Raw genomic sequence first — 14,494 nt, 5'->3', positions numbered from 1 at the left:
TCTCCTACGTGACAATGAATCCTGTCCACCACAGTCCCCACCAAGCTCTACTGTCTTACCCTTTGCTCATTTAAGTACCTGCCTGTGCACTCATGTGTCTATGTGTGCATGTGTGTCTGACACTTCACACGTGCTTGTCCCTACATACTCGTGCCTGTCTGTGCCCATGTGCCTACCCTGGAGCATGCACTTATCCCTCCTCACATGTGTCTGTCATCTGCGCACACAGGAGAGCACGCTGGCTCATCCCAGGCTCTGGCGTGAGCTAAGTGCATGTAGTTGCCCCCACCACGCGTGTGCACTAACTCAAGTCTACCTTGGGGTCCAAGGAGACCAGAGATCCCCGTGGGCTCCCTCGTTGCTCAAGCACCCCAACTCCCAGGCCTGTGAATATCCACTCTCCCCAACCCCTCCACATCCTCCGCGGGGGCTTCTGACCCCACAGGGGCTCTGCAAGGCCTAGAAGCGGTAGGGGGCTGAGCCCTGACCTTTGTTGTGCACCCGAGGCCTCCTCCTGTGGCTCCGGGGCTCCACGGGCGACGTGGAGGGATGGGCTTGTCGGGGGGACTCAGCCTCCTGCCCAGGGGGTCAGATTCACCCCTTCCACCCCGACCTGTCTGTCGTGACGTGGGGCGTTGCTGCTGCTCTGGAGACTGCCTGCAGGGAGGGTCCTGCCCATGGCCTTGCATCCGCAGGTACCCAGATCATTTGATGATCACAGGAACACAGACTCTCCCACTACACTCACACGTACACACCCCCCCAAATACACAGCAGACACAATACTCAACACACACCTGACACCTGACAATATGACACACATGGACCTGCACATATACAATCACACAAAATCCCAGACACGCAACACACACACTGCACGCACCCATAGGCGCCTATGAACACAGAAGCCCAAACAGCCCCAAGTCAGACACACAACACAGATGCACAGATGGACACACACAAATACACAGAAACAACACCACACATGGACACACACCCCAGGCACCCACATCACAGACACAGACTCACATAGGCACCTGCCATTTCAGCCCACCCCAGCCAACCCACACTTCCACCAGCACCATGGGGAGCTCTGTCCCTCCTGTTCCCTCCTGCCTGACATCTGCCTCCTCCAGGAAGCCTCCCTGGACAGTACCCAGCATGCACATCTGACATCACCCCACATCCTTCCTTGCCCTCCACTCCTCCAGTATTGGATACCTAGGCTATGCTGGTAATAATTTATCAATTAAAAATTTTTTTCACACCTAACAACAGGATTAACTGGACACTAAGTCCCCTCTCTCCACATCTGATGACCAGCCCCAGTGGCATGCATGCAGAAGGCAGGGCTAGAACCAAGCACCAGAGGGCAAAGCCTGGTTCTGCCCATCCTGTGCCTCAGTTCCCCAGCTGTGAAACGGAGATAGTGAGAGTTGCTATAAGAACGACTGAGCTGATTCCTGTAAAGGCTCAGAAAGCGACGGGCTCTCGGTACTCACTGCTATTGTTGGAGTGGGTGTTCCTTCCCTCTCCAGAGGCAGCCAGTGCTTCCAGCTTTTTCATCCCAGCTCTCTGGGATCCTCCACCAGGGCTTCCCCTGTTGGACTTCTGAGCTCCCTGTGGGTGGGGATTGTGTCTATCTCACTCCTTCTTCCAGCTCAGTAAATGCGAGTAGAATGAATGAATACATGAAGGAAGGAATGAAGGAAGGAATGAACCTGTCCCGGGCCCCATTGCAGCTGGTCCAGCTCCGGAAGGCAAAGGGAAGATGATTTGGCAAGATCAGGCCCCAAACAGCAAAGGCTTAGACCAGAATACTGGCAGACACATCTCAGATGGTGGGGTTTTCTGCTAAAAATCTGTTGGGAAAGGCAAAAATATTTTTAGAAATCCTTAAATTGCTTGAAAGGCACAGAAGTCTTGTTCTCCCCACATCTCTCCTATTGCCCCTCTTGGTTATCCGCTCCAGCAACACTGGCCTCCTGGCTGTTCGTGGAACATATCAGGCACATTCCTGCCTCAGGGCCTTTGCATTTGCTGTTCCCTCAGCCTGGAATGCTCTTCTTGACCCTCAGATAGCTGTGGGGCTCTCTCCCTCACCTCCTTCAGGTCTCTACTCAAACATTACCTTCTCAGTGAGGCCAGTCCTGACCCCACTCCTGACCCCACTCCATCCCACTGCCCAAAGTAGCCTCTTTCAGCTCTATTTTATGATCTGTCTTTTGGCTGTCACTCTTCTCCACTGCTCTCACCTCTACCTGATGCTGTTCTTTTGTTTGTTGCTATGAACTCCCTAGGGCAGGATCTTGCTTTATTCAAGGTTGTAACTCTAGCACCTAGAACACTGCCTGGCACATAGTAAGTTTTCAATAAATATCTGTTGCATGACTAAATAAACAAAAGCAATAGAATAGGAAGGAATGCAAGGCCCTGGAACAGACTGGAACACATAGTAGAACGGAAACAATGCAATGAAATGAACACACTACGCCATGACAACCCAACATAGGGCAGTCAGCATGACCTTCAAGGCCTCAACGGAATGGATGGAAGAGCCAGGAACCCCCTCCTAAAACTATTATCCAGACCCCAGTGGGAATCTTCGGGGGCAGGTGGCTGAGAGCTGCATTTGGACTGGAGGTCTTACCTCACTGCCTCCCCTCAGCTATCCTGCTCCAAGAGCTTTTCCGCCCACTCAGTCCCTGTTCCTGTCCAGCTGGACAGGTCAGGGGTGGTTTCTGGTCTGGGCACCAGGGTACTGGCTCCTGTCTGGGGTGATTCCTGCTGACTCACTGGCCATGGCTCTGGACAGGATCCCATGGACTTGATTGTGCTGGGGGCGGGGGACCACGGCCAGAGAGATGAGACACTTAGTCCATGTGCGTGTGTCTGGCAGAGGGTGGGGGTTTAGGCTGGCCACAGGCTGCTTCTCCCGTCACTGGTGGTTTCTGCTTCATCTCTCACCCCTGCAAGGCTCTGAGAGGGCCCAGCACCCTCCGTCAGCCACGTCCCAGACCGGACCAAGGTCCTGGTTAGTCTCCTGATTATGAGAGAGGAGAGAAGACTTAGGGGAGCCCCTCCCCAAAGAAGGCCCTCACGGGAGAAGGCTGAGCCATGAGAAGCTGCCCCAGCCCAACACAGATTCAAGCCTAAACTTGGAAGCCCCAATTCACTTGTGGGTTGGGGTCCTGGTCCAAGGCTTGGGCCTCATGTCAGAGCAGGGGTGATGTAGGGGGACCCTGCTTGTCTGCCTGGAGGGTTGGAAGGTCCTGATTCCAACCTAAGCATTTTCCTGGTGCCTCCCTCTCCCTGGCCCTCTCCCCAATCCATCTTTGAGACAGGTCAGTTCTCCCCCTAAATCTAATTGGAATCTGACCATATCTCACCACCTCTGTTGCCTCTCTGCTCAGGACCCTCTAGCAGTTCCCATCTCACTCACAGCAAAAGCCAAATCCTCACCAAGGCCTGCTTATCTGCCCATCCCATTCCCTCACTGACCTCAGCCCACCTCATCTACTCTGCTCCAGCCACACTGGCCTCCTTGCTGCTCCATGATCATGCCAGTTATGTTCCTGTCCCAGGACCTTTGCACTTGTTCTCTGTGCCTGAAACTTTCCCCAGATACTCACATGGCCCCCTCCCTTACTTCCTTCAAATCTTTGCAGCATCACTTTCTGAGAGACACCTTCCTTCACCATCCCCTACCCAACGTGAAGACACTCCCTCTGGTGTCCTGACTCCACCACCTGGGGTGGATTCTTCCCTCCTGACCCTTACCATGGCACATTGTACTACATATTCACTGGCCTACCTCCCTTGATAGAATGACAGCCCTGTGAGGGCAGGGAGGTTGTCTGCTCTGTTCATTATTATATCTCACATGCTCAGAGCAGGGCCTGGCCCACAGTAGGTGCTCAGTATATTTGGGCAGATGAATGAATGGATGAGCTAGAGAAATTGGGAGGGGGGGTAGGAAGAGCACACTTTAAAGCTCAGGTGGTCAGGGAGAGCCTCTCTGAGGAGGTGACATTTAAACGAAACCTGGGTTTGAGAAAGAGCCAGTCCCTTGAAGTGTTTGAGGCAGAGGAAATAGCAAGTGCAAAGGTCCTGAGGCTGGAACCTGATGTACAAACCCAAACTCAAGAATAGACAGGTCATGAAGCTGAGTGTAGTATGTGTGTCTGTTGGGGGATAGGAGGGTAGGAAACTGGGGATTGAGTTTGTCACCTGTAACCCAGGGGGTGCAAGGATCCCATTTGGACACCCCAGGATCCTCATGTCTGACTTGCTCCTAACAGATGGTTTTTCTCTGTTCTGCCCATCAAGGGCCACAACTGGGATCTCAGCTCTCCGCCCACTCCCCAGACTCCCCTCCCCTCCCTCGCCTCCACCCACCTCCCTGCTTTCCCATGGTGCTGGCAGCAATGGGAAGCTGTGACTCAGGAGTCTGGCGGGATAGGGGCCTCCCTCCCCCAGCGTCCGTCCGGGCAGGCGGCAGGGCAGGAGCCAGCCTTGGCCGACACCAAGGGCCCTCCCGCCTGACGTCCGACCAGGCTCAGGCCCGGGGTGTCCTCCCCTCCGCAGGGCAGACACTCCACGTGGATTCTTCCCGGCAGCAGCAGCGGGAAAGGGCAGCAGCCCCAATCATGCAACCCTCCCGACTGCATGTGGGGGTCATCCCACTTTTCAGGGGAGGAAACTGAGGTTCAGAGGGCAGTTACACTTGCCCAGGTCACAAAGCAGAACTGGCGCCCCGGGGATGCAGTGCTGGCAGTGGCGGCGTCCAGTTGGCAAGTCTCGAGCAGGAGGCTGGGTGGAGCCAAGCCTTGGCCAATGTGGACAGACCACACACTTCCCCAGACACCTCTCAGGCGGAAGGGACCCTGGGCTGCAGACCTGGCCTTAGATCCCAACGCCCCCCAGCACCAGAACTGGGCTTTCCCTTTGCTCATAACCCCCCAACCCATACACACGCACCAAGAAACAGCCAGGCCAAGAGTCCAGGAAGGAAAAGACCCTGCAAACGGGACACTGAGCACTTCCTGGGGTCCCTTGACCCCCCCCATTTCCTGATCATGAACCTCCCACCCATCAGCCAGTGACCTCAGCCCAACATGGTCACTTAATTTTGCAGAAAACGAAACGTTCTTCCCGGCCTTCCCTGAGGAAGGCTTCTTCCAGTTCCTTACTGTCTGGGTTTAAAACCCAGCTTAACTATGTCTTAGTTATTCAACCCTGGGTACCTCTCTGGGCCTCAGTTTCCCCATCTGTCCAGTGGAGTTTAGGATAGTTGTTTTTTGTGCATAATGAGTCAGTCCATACAGCGAGCGCTCAGTAAATGTTCCTGTGATTCTCTGTGTTTGCAAGCCTGGGTCTGTGCCGAGTTCAGCAAAGAGGCTTGGGGACCCCCAGCCCAGTACCCGCATACCCGCATTGAAAGCTCGTCTGTGAAACTTAGTCACCCTTTCCCTCCCGTTAGAGTTACGTGTCCAGGTTAGATTTGTATTCTCTGGCGTCCACATAACAAGCCGTAGTTATTATTTCTGGCCTAAGATGCAGTGTGGTTCTGGGGAAGTAATGGACCCAGGCTACGTTCTCTTCTGATGAGGTGGTGTCCGAGCATTTTTGGAAAACGGTGCACTATTTTCCCATCTGAAACATTCAGTGTCGGCACAGACATGGGACTTCAAGGTGGGTGCCATATCCACCTCTGGGCTGCCCAGCCCTTCCAGCCCTGGGGCCTGTTGCCCTTCAAACCCCTCTGGAGAGAAGATTCTGGGAGTCCCTGACTCCCTTCTGCCCTCAGCCCCACTCAGCCCAACAGCATGGATCTCAGGGCTGGAGAATCCTCTTGCCCTTGTGTCAGAAAAGACGGGAAGAACGGCAATATTCACAATGGTAACAGCAGCGGCAGGCCTCTTGTTTCGTCCTTATAACTGCCCTTGGAGGGAGTTTCTCTCCTTAGCACCACTGAATGGGGACATGGAGGCCCAGAGAGGTGAACCAACTTGCACAAAAACACACAGCCAGGAAGACACAAGGCACTAGAATCCAAGCAAGTATGATAGAAAGACGCTGCCTTTTGCCGCTTTCCTTGGCTTCCTCTGTAGATGGACCAAAGACATCCCTGTTCTCACTCGCCCTCTCTCTCCCGTTTCAGCTTGGGTTCAAGGTGGTTTGGAATCCAAGGGGCCCAACTTCATCACTTCTTATCAGGGCAATCTTGGCTCACAAATTCCACTTTCTGAGCCTCAGTTTCCTTATCTGCAGAATGGGGGCAATGCCCAGACTCTCTCATTAGATTATTGGGAAAATTCCCCAGAGCCATGGACACTTTAAAAAGTGCTTAGCTGGCAGTTCCTCAATAAATTAAACATAGAATTACCGTATAAGCCAGCAATTCCACCCCTAGGTAAATACTCAAAAGAATTAAAAATACGTTCAAGCAAAAACTTGTACACAAACACTCATAGTAACAGTATTCACAATAGACTAAAAGTGGAAATATGTTCACCAGCTGATGAATAAATAAATAAAATGTGGTATATCCATATAGTAGACTATTATTCAGCAATAAAAAGGAATCAAGGACTAATACATGCTACAACACGAATGAACATGTGAAAGAGGCCAGACACAAAAGGCTGCATGTTGTATGAGTAAATTCATATGAAATATCCAGAGAAGGCAAAACCATAGAGACAGAAAGTAGGTTAGCGGTTTCCAGAGGCTGGGGGTGGGGGGTGGGGAGTGATTGTTTCATGGGTACGGAGTTTCCTTTTGGAATGATGGAAATGTTCTGGAACTAGATAGTGGTGATGATTGCACAACATTGTGAATGTACTAAATGCCACTGAACTGCATGCTTTAAAATGGTTAAAATGGTAAATTTTATGTGTCTTTTACCACACACATACACACACACAAAGTGCTTAGCTCAGTGCCTGGCATACAGCAAGCATCCAATGAAAGTTAGTCATGATTATTATCTTAATTCAAAAAAATCTGGTTGTACTCAGGACTTAGGTTCCAGAGTTGGCTTGTGAAGCTTAAATCAAGTCAAGGCTGCAATCCACAAAACACAGGACCTGTTTTCCCTGTCATCCATCAATGGCACCCATGCGCAGGTCTCCTATGGCCACATTTTCTGTGCCACGTGGCAGCCAATAGGTAACTCAGGGTAACTCTGCCCAGCTGACATTGCAATTATGGGAAAAGAAAGAAAATACCCCCCTGTACACCCAATAAACAGAAAGTATGATGCCACATAGTGGTGAGTGTTAAGAGGAAGAATGAAAAGGGGGCTAGTGTAGCCAGGGTCATCAAAGAAGACTCCTTGGAGGAGGTGACTCAGGGAGCCAAGAGAATAACTAACTGTGACCTGCTCAGCCCTGCATGATTCACCCCCAACCTCCTCAGCCCTACCAGGCTCCCCCTGGTTCACTGCATTCCAGCAACACCTCCTCTCACAGTCACCCAGCTTGCTTTGTTCCCAGGGCCTTTGCACTTGCTGATCACTTTGCCAGGAACACTTTCTCCATATCTATCCCAGACCAGCTGCTTCTCACTATATGGGTCTCTCAAATGTCACCTCCTCAAGGAGGCCCTCCTGGACTGCTCTGTCTCAGGAGGCCCCCAGCAGTCACCTTCCATCACCTCTCCCCTACTTTATTTCCATCCTAGTTCTTTTTCCACCTGAAATTATGTTCTTATGTATCTATTATCTGTCTCTCCCATTACACCATCAGTTCCATGACAGCAAGGCTTTTTCTGTGTCTTGTTTTCTGGTGTATCCCCTTATGCCCCATGCCTAGAACAGTGCCTGGCACATAACAGGTGCTCAAGAAATACTTGTGGAAGCGAAATGCAAATAAATGAATGACAGAATGTGTGAGAGAGTGAATGAATGAATGCCCCTTTGCAGAAAGAATGGGGCTCAGCTCAGAAAAGTGTCAAGACTTCCCCAAGGGCATGCAGGGGGACTCCCATGGCCCTGTCTTGGCCCAGACCTCACCCCCGGCATCAGCCAGGCCCTGCTTGTTGATGAACGGCCATGCCTGGGGTAGTGGTGACCACAACCCCATCTGTCTCCCTCTCTCTGGATGCCCACTCTGCCCACACAGCTCCCCAGCGACCTGGCTGGGACAGCCTCCAGTCCTGGGTGACCCACAGGGACTTCCCCCAATAGGTGAAGTCTGGGGCAGGAAGAAAGTGCTAGGCAGTTGCCAGGCTGGCCCTGTGTTCCTGAAATTGCCATCCAGGAAGTGAGGAGGGGATGAGAGACTCAGTGGGGCTCTGCTGAAGGCCCCCACCTGGCCCGTGAGGCCCTCTGGCCCTTAGTCAGGACAGCTGACCCGAGTGATCCTGGGCAAGTGAACATACTTCTCTGAGCCTCTAGTTCCTTGTGGGTAAACCTGGGTGGTAATTCTTGCCCCAGAGGGCTGTGGGAGACAGAAACAGGGCAGTGTGAGCAAAGTGCCCCAAGAAGAGCCTGCCGAAGAGCCTGCCAAAGTGCTGCATGGGATATACTTACACTAAGAGATATTGCATGGGATATACTTATACTAAAAATTATTTGTTGTCTATCTGAAATTCAGGTTTAACTGGACATCCTAGGCTTTTTGCTGTTGTTATGGATCTTGTTTTCATTTGTGCTAAATCTGGCAACCTTAGCCCAGAATGAAATGTGTCCAACAATGTTCACTGAATGAATGAATGGAGGTAAAATATATTAGCCAAAAGCATAAAATAGATGAGCCGAATGAGTGAGTGAAAGCCCTGTTGTACAGACATTATTATCATGATTGTCACTGTTTTTTCTCACTTATGGTTCAAAAGTTCCTGCCTCTGAGAACATTCCTGCTTCTGTCTCAGGCTCAAGCTGTCGGGGGAAGTTGGGGCTTGCAGAACATAGTGACTCACCCAAGGCCCTCAAGGCCCGTCACCTCTAAGGCTGGGCCGTCCGCACCCCCAGACAGCTCCAGTCCTCCATACGATAGTAAAACTCACCCCTGCCTGGCAAGCATGACCCTGCTGAATCTCAGAGCAGCACCACCAGGCTGGGACAGCTGCCCTCCCAAGGTGCCGATGAGGAAGCTGAGGCTCAGAGAGGCGATGTGACCCGTCCAAGATGACCATAGCACCTCCTGGACGCTGATCCTAGTCCTGAGGCAGAGCCTGGGGCCCAAGAGCCGCAGCTGGCAGAGCTCCAGGCTCAGCTAGCACTGCGAGTCCCACGGCCCCACGCCTGCCCTCCCAGCCGCTGCTGAACAAGGACGCAACGAGGAATTACTCAGCCCGGACTTAACTTCTTGAAGGAAATTCCTCCCCCTGGCCGCCTTCCCACAAATCCCCAGCTCCACAGCCGGGAACTGCCTCCCCCCGAGCCTGCTCACCTCTTGGCAGCACCAGCAGATGTGGAAACCCAGGCTGGGCTCTGAGCTGGCAGACAGTGGGTGGCGGGCAGGTCTTGTGCCAGACACATTCCGCCAACGCAGCCAATTCTGCATTTCATTCAGTCATTCAACAAACATCTATGGAGGGTCTATTCCGGGCCAGGCACTGGGCCCCTTTCTTGTGTTGGCTATGGGGAAAAGTGGGTCAGATGATGAGTGTTTAAAAAGCCCAACACACAGCAAGCACTCATGTATTTATCCCTCTCCCCTGAGCACCTACTGTTTGCTTGGCACCAGCCAGAGCCCTATGTGGCTTGTAAGGGAGACAGGATTACATCAGGAAACCAGAATGAAAAAGAGACCAGGAAGCTGATCAAAGCAGCTAATGCCATGGAGCATGTACCACAGAGCTAGGTGTCCTGACATCATCTTGTGTGACCCCTGTAACAACCCTAAGTGGTAGGACTGTTACTATCCCTACTCAAAGCAGGGCGAGAGGACCAAGGCTCCCTACAAGGATTAGCACTTGCTTTAATATCTCACTCATTTAGGGAGAATGAGCAATTACAGAGTACCTATTAATTGAGTCAACTCCCTCCAATGGGTGATCATTTATTCATTCAACAAACATTTAGTGAGACTTGCCATGTGCCAGGCAATGGGGACACAGCAGTGAATAACATAAAGCTAAAACTTTACACTGGTAAGAGCATAGGGTCTGGAGCCAGATGCCTAGATTTAAGTCCCAGCTCTGCCACCTACCAGCTGTGTGAACTTGAGCAAGTAACTTGACCACTCTGAGCCTCAGTTTCATTTTCTGAAAAGTTAACAAGAATAACAGTATTCACCTCATGGGGTTGTGAACACATTTCTCCATGCAAAGGGCTGAGCACAGAGCCTGGTATACACTAACAGCTCAGCACATACTGAGTCTTTTCTCAGATGAGTAAACCAGAGAAGTTGTGGCACCTGCTTAGAGTGAAAAATTAGCTGAGGTAGAACTTGAATCCAAACAGCCGAAGGGCTGAGATGGCCCCTACTTCAGGGCCCCAGCTCAGTTCACGCCCGTTCAGAGGAGTCCAGGTCCCTGCCCGCTGCCCCACTCCCGGCACAACTTTCAACCTTGATCTTCAAGGCCCTCCAAGGACTCCCTTTTGCAGTGTCCCATGAATCACCTGCATCTGAATCTGCACGGAGTGTCCATCTCCACCGGCCCCATCCCCAGTGTGCAAACATGCCTGTGTCTATGCAGGGTCCTGGGGTCTGCATTTTAATAAGTGTCGCTGGTGCTTGATGTACTGGGGTCTAACGTAGCCAGCTAGGCCTGGAGCAGGGCTGAGATGGAAGTCATCCAGGCAAGGGTGAGAGCAGGACCCAGGTGCGAGGTGGGCTGGAGTAAGCGGTGTTTTATTTCTGACAGGAAGGAGAGGGTGGGGAGGAAGAGAGAGGAAGAAGGAAAGAAAGAAGAAAAGAAAGAAAAAAGGGAAGGAATGGAAAGAAAGAGAAAAGGAAAGAATTCTTGTCTGGCCAAGCTTGCCGAAACTGAGTTTGGGGCCAGACCACAGGCCTCTCATTTCTCCCCTGATTTTTCTGCCAGAGGCAGGAAACATTCTCCCTTGGGATGATCAGAAATAGCTGAGTTCAAAAACTAGGCTGGGTGAGAGAATTCCAGGCTAGGGGGAGGGATTTACACCAAAGGGCTCCGTGGAGTCTAGAGGTTCAGGGCACAGTCGCTGGCGCCAGTCGGCCTGGGTTCAAATCCCTGTTCTGCCCCTGCCTGGCTGTGCAACCCTGGATTTGGCCTCAGTTTCTCACCCACAAAGCAGGAACCATAAGGGTACCAGGCATGGCTGCATCTAGGTATTCACATTTCATCCTCAGTACGTGCTTTCTCTCCATTTTTCCTGGCTCCACTCTCATCCAAGCTCCCTGCTCACTGAAGCAAGATGAACTCCACCCTCCAGGATTCCACCCAACCAGCAACCCCAATAGAAAGTGCTTTGTTCCTTACGGGCCAGCTAAAAATCCCAGGCCTGCCCCTCATTAGTTGAGAGGATGCAGTGCTCTGATTGGTCAGGGCTGGGTCACATGCTCCACCCAGGAAGACACTGGCTCCACACAAAATCTCTGCACTGAGGATCAGAGGAGAGGAGTGGGTGTTGGTTAGAAACCAACCACAGACCTCCCCTAGAGGGGCACATAAGGGATAAGAATTCCAGAGAAGAAGGACTTAACACATGTTGTTGAGTACCCAGCATGTACCACTTTGGTTACAAGATCCTCTTAAGCTTCCTTCTTCAGAAAATATCCCTTTGGGGAGGCTTGGAGAGGTGAACAGACTGGGCCAAGGCTACCCAGAGCCGCCTCAGGTCCTGAGCCCTTCCCTGCCCACCTGCCCCTCTCCCATTTCAACCTCCAGGAGAGGAAAGATAACATGGATGACTTATAGGATTTAAGATGAACAGCCCCATCCATTTCCTCATCTCTGAGCCTGTCTTCCTGTCCCTCCCCACACCTTCTGGAGGGAAGGGTAATCACCTGAGGCCCTAAGAGGTTCAGCTCCTTGCCCAAAGTCACACAGCAGGGAGGGGGGAGCCAGGGTCTGGAGCTGGTGCTGCCTGAGTGCACTCCAGGCCTGGAGGCAAAACTGTCCCATGGGGGCCACGGCATGGTGGAGGAAGCCAGGCCTCTCAAAGGTGGCCTGGGTTTAACCCCAGCTCTGCCCGTAACTCTTGTGTGACCCCAGGTGGGGTGAGCCCCTTGGTTTTCTGGGTCTCACCTGCAAAATGGCCCTAAGCCCCTGGGGTTTGTCAAGCTGATGCTCACAGCTAGCAGTTACTGGAAAGCCGTGTGACACGACTCTGGGGACCCAAGCCTGGCTTAGGCAGTATGGGGCTGGCTGCTGTGGAGAGCTCTTCACCCAGATTAATCTTTGTGACCACTGGAGGGAGGGAGGTGTTGTTATTATTACCTCCATTTTTACAGGAGAGAAACTAAGGCATAGAGAGATGTGACTTGCCCGAGGTCACACAGCCAAAAAAAAAAAGCAGAGGGGGACTTGAACCCATGCCAGTCTGGTTCCAGAGCCCCTCTTAACCATCATCCAGTGCCCTGCACACAGTAAAGACTAGCTGCCATTACTGTTAGTGTTGATGTTACTGTTGGTATCTGCCCAGCTTTCTGGAGTTAGGGGTCCTACCCTGACTTGGGAAATAAGGATAGGCCCAAACTTCCCAGTATCCAATCCCGAATGGCCACCCTCTTGTGACCCTGCTGGGAAACTGAAGCACAGAGCGGGTTTGTAAGGTGCCCAAGGTTGCACAGCGCTAGGGTCAGCTACAGCTTCTTGAGGCAGCATTCCCGCCCAGCCAGCATCTCCTGGACCACCCCCCCATCACTCACACACACACACACACACACACACACACACACACACACACACACACACTCACACACACTCCCCCGTGGGGCAGGGGCTGCCTCCCCCCGCCTCCCCAGCCTCCCCGGCTCCACGCTGGCTGCGGGACATTTGTTACTGTGTCAGTTCCAGCTCCCACCCTGATGGGGGGCCGGCAGGCAGGGGGCTTCCTGGCGGCTCTGGGAGGGAGGAATGCGCCCCCGCCCCCAGCCCCATATGGCCTCCATCCCGGCCCATCTGCTTCCCATTGCCTGACGCGGCCACTGCGGGGCCGCCGGGGCCCGCCCGCAGGGGTGTGAAGTTTATGTGGCCGGGCCTGGAGCCGGCGGTGACAGGGCCACACACGCTCACGCAGACACACACCGGACACCCCCCACCAGCCCTGATGTGGGCATGCACACACAATCCACCCTTCTATCCACCCCCGAATACACACACGTTCTCACACTCACACGGACTAACAGCAAAGACCCCCAACCTGAAGGCGCTAGAGACCTCCAGCTCCCACACAAACCCACACCAGAGCCCCCAGCGAACCCTGACACACACACAACAGCCCACTCCCAGAGCAGCCCAGGCCCTCCAAAATACTCACTCAAATACACACACAGACACACGCAATCACTGTACATACACCCCCTATCCGCTGACACGCACAAACCCAAACCCTCCCCAGTGTGCCCCCCTCACACACACACACTCACATCTGCACACACACCCCTGACATGACCCAGCTGACACCAACACAAAACAGTGACTTACACACAGGCTCAGTTCCAGAGAGGCCACCAGGCAGAGAATGGCCACTCCCCTCTCTCAGAGTCCCTTTCCGCCCTCGCATGTCCCAAACCTGGGAGGTGCTATGAGGGCCCTAGACTCCTGTGCTGGGCATCTGACACTTATTGTCCTCCCCCTATCCTCCTTCCCTCCTAGCGGCCAAGAGCAGGAGGCCCAGGAGACCTGGCCCCCAGCACTCACCGCCGGGGGTCTCCCAGAGCCCGCCAAATTCAGACCCAGACCCGGGGGACTCTGCATCCAGTGCCTTCTCTAGGACACCTGAGGCTGTCCCCACCCAATTCACCTGTTTCCTGGGCACCTGTCGGACCATCCCCAGAGAGACCTCATCACTCACCACCACCTCCAGGGCCCCACGGTGGAATTCAGGGACCCATGAACTTGGACTGGGAAGGAAAGGTACCTCTTGACTTTCACTAACCAACTGAAATTTGGCATTTCCTTACAGGTGGATGTGGGAAATGAACCTCATCAGGAGTCATTTCCACATCCCTCTACAGTGTCACAGAAATAGCCTTTTATCCTCTTTTTGACTTTAAAATTACCATACTTATTAGGCCCGCCGCCCGATCTTGTCATTAAATTTGTTAACAAAGAAGCGCTGCTGTCACCATATCAAACATTTGACTATTAAATATTTTAATTAATCTAGTTCAAAATAGTTTTCTTTTAATCCTACATACTTTATAAATTTAAATCTAAATTTATAAACATAAAAGGAGCCCACGGCACGAAAGCAGCTAAGAGCCCAGGAATTGTATTATTTCACATTTTTACTATTAGTATATCTTTTTATGGTAAGGACCACAGTGAGTTTGGGTACTTGCCCAGTATCACACAGCTTCAAATGGCTGAGCCGGGATTTGAACCCAGGCAGGCTGGC

The 14,494-nt window shown here is 52.5% G+C and overlaps 1 long non-coding RNA gene across 1 annotated transcript in view; it reads right to left on the bottom strand.

Annotated features, from left to right (window-relative positions):
- The window catches only part of LOC141574060 (uncharacterized), a 34,856-nt gene extending 20,797 nt beyond the window's left edge, over positions 1-14,059 (bottom strand). The window contains exons 1-4 of the long non-coding RNA XR_012500658.1: positions 13,579-14,059; positions 9,399-9,586; positions 1,722-1,862; positions 1,503-1,620 (exon numbers count right to left, since the gene is read on the bottom strand). This is a non-coding gene — a long non-coding RNA (uncharacterized LOC141574060). The remainder of the gene's footprint in view (positions 1-1,502; positions 1,621-1,721; positions 1,863-9,398; positions 9,587-13,578) is intronic.
- Positions 14,060-14,494: the final 435 nt, after the last annotated feature.

The sequence above is a fragment of the Camelus bactrianus genome, chromosome 19 (assembly GCF_048773025.1).
Source record: "Camelus bactrianus isolate YW-2024 breed Bactrian camel chromosome 19, ASM4877302v1, whole genome shotgun sequence".
Classification (NCBI taxonomy): domain Eukaryota; kingdom Metazoa; phylum Chordata; class Mammalia; order Artiodactyla; family Camelidae; genus Camelus; species Camelus bactrianus.
The sequence above is the reverse complement of the archived record's forward strand: the minus strand, read 5'-3'. Positions and strand labels throughout refer to the sequence as shown.